Source organism: Elephantulus edwardii, unplaced genomic scaffold (genome assembly GCF_000299155.1).
Source record: "Elephantulus edwardii isolate Elephantulus edwardi_28Jun2011 unplaced genomic scaffold, EleEdw1.0 scaffold00184, whole genome shotgun sequence".
Taxonomy (NCBI): domain Eukaryota; kingdom Metazoa; phylum Chordata; class Mammalia; order Macroscelidea; family Macroscelididae; genus Elephantulus; species Elephantulus edwardii.
In genome coordinates, this window is record NW_006399934.1 from 3,614,789 (window position 1) to 3,617,192 (window position 2,404).

Genomic DNA, 2,404 nt, shown 5'->3' on the forward strand with positions numbered 1-2,404 from the left:
ACAAAGCTTTGTCATCTTTGCGTCCAAGGAGTTCTCTGACTGAATTTTCTCCAAGACATATGTTTGTTCTTTTGGTAGTTCATGGAATATTCAGGGCTCTTCTCCACCACTCAACTCAAATCTTCTGTCATCCTTATCTATTATCCAGTTCTCAGATTCATAGCAAGTGATTGAAAAGACCATGGTTTCGATTAGGCAGACCTTAGTCTTCAAACTGACATCACTACTCCTCAGTAATTTGGAGAAGTCCCTGACTGCAGATTTTCCTAATGCAAAATATCTCCTGATCTCCTGATTGTTGGTTCCAAGGGTGATGACTGTGAATATAAGTAAGAAGAAATTGTTGACAATGTCAATCTTTTTTCCATTTATCATGATATTCCTTATCAGTCCAGTGGTGAGGATTTTTGTCTTCTTGACGTTGAGATGTAATCCACATTGTAGGCTAGTCTTTGCTCTTTTGCAGCAAGTGCCTTTAACATGCCTAAAAGAACTGGATTTAGAGGAGCAGAGCAAAAGGGTGAACATTCTGGGTCAGCAAAGCTCTTTCACACTCCACACAAAATGGGTTCCACAGGGGTAAAGTTCAAACCTTAAGCATCTCGAAGCCTGACTGTAAGCACTTGCCCTCCACCTCAGCAGCCAAGTGGGCCAGGTCCCGGCGCTTGTCCCCAAGGTGAGCAGCATTCTCCCGGAGTTGCTGCAGAATGTCTTGCTCCTCTTCCTCCAGTCGTGAAAGCAACATCTGCTGTTCTTCATCCAGACGCCTGTGAAGCTCCTCAAACTCCCTTAAGATCTGCTGTCGGCGACTCTCTACCAGTCTCTGAGGACAGACAGAAGATCAGTGGGGTGTGAGGGAGTGGCACACACAGGTAATGCATATGAATTAATAGACATCTGAAGTCACTGGAAATGGTTTAGTAGGACACTGGTTTTTCTCTTGCAATTTCCTTCTGTAAAGAATAGCTCTATCTCCATTGTTACCCTCTAATGAAGACTTTTTAAGTACAGCATAGACCATTGAGGAGGTGAAAAAAAGTCAATTAAAAAAAACTACTTTCTACAATTAAATTATCTTTGAGAAATGTTTTCTTTTTTAGTACAATACAACACATTCAAAGACATCAGAACTCAAAATAATGATATGTAGTACTCAGCTGTTTCAGAGAGAACTATCTCTTCTTGCTATTGCCCAACTCTCAAAGTTCCAGGTAATGCAATGTGCCAAGAAAAGGAAAGTGCAAATACTGAAAAGTTAGAGATAAGATTGTCATTATTTGCATATTGCAAGACATTTACCTGATAAAACCCAGAGAACCATCTGGAAAGGAATCATAAGCATTTAGTAACAAGTTGTTACAAAATGTAAGAGCAGATTTCAGGGCTGATCCTGTTAAATTGTTTCAGGTCACCTCAGGGACACAGTAGTTCCCACTCCAAGAAAAGGTTTCAGAATTTGTTACTAAGTGGCTGCTTAAAATTAAAAATGTACTTTCTTTGAATCATTAACACACACTTAAACTTATGATCACGGCTGAACTTAAATAATTACTGTTGGTTGCTGACTTGTTGATTTTGACCAAGAAATCATAGTAAGGGGCTGAGCAGAACCAGTTCATAGTGTTTCCAAGGTTTTGGAAACAGCTGCCAAGCAATTTCAACAGTAGTTGCAGTTTTCCAAGATAGCTCTGGCTGAGTTGCAATTATCAACCTTTTAGCAAGTAGTTCACTGTTTAACTGTTTGCATCACCTAGGAATTCCTAAAATCTAACACCATAATATAGATTCTGAAACACCAGCTACACACTTTCTGAGCATTAATCATTTAGCACATTGTCCCATCTAGACTCACCTACAAGTGATTTCCCCAAGAGGATGGAAGCAGCTTCTTTTGACTGATGGGAAGGGAAAAGCAAGAGAAAAGCAATATAAGAAGCAGAGATTGAATTCTGGGAAGAAGAAATAGTGAGTGAGTGGAAGGCAGTTCTGAGGGTGAAAGAGAGTGAAGATGAAAGTCAAGCTTGGCATTTCTGGGTTTCAGGCTAGTTTCCAGATGACGAAGACTAGACTAGCCGAAGTTTTTCTCTAGTCACTGGCTGGTTCCTTTCCCTCTGCTGCCCTCAAACGTGGATTCTAGAACAGAATATGATCTCATCACACTTGCCTTGAAAGTGAAACAAACGCCTTCTTCTCTTCTTTCCTTCCATTTTTAGAAGTGATGTGTGGGTAGCAGTTTTAGATTCATACTCAGGTTATATAGAAAAAGAAAAGGCTCCTGGGAGCTCTGGTGGCCTAGTGGCAAGAAGCTGTACTGCAATCCCAAAGGTACATGGTTCGAATCCACCAGATGTTCTGCCGGAGAAGGAGGGACAATTTCCCCCACCAGTCAGATCTGATTTGACGG

At 40.8% G+C, this 2,404-nt stretch overlaps 1 pseudogene across 1 annotated transcript in view; it reads right to left on the reverse strand.

The window, feature by feature from the left end:
* LOC102874252 overlaps positions 1 to 2,404 on the reverse strand; it is an 87,613-nt pseudogene that overhangs the window by 5,073 nt on the left and 80,136 nt on the right. Inside the window, exon 12 of the transcript XR_438964.1 lies at positions 593 to 823. The product of XR_438964.1 is annotated as an uncharacterized LOC102874252 (transcript). The remainder of the gene's footprint in view (positions 1 to 592; positions 824 to 2,404) is intronic.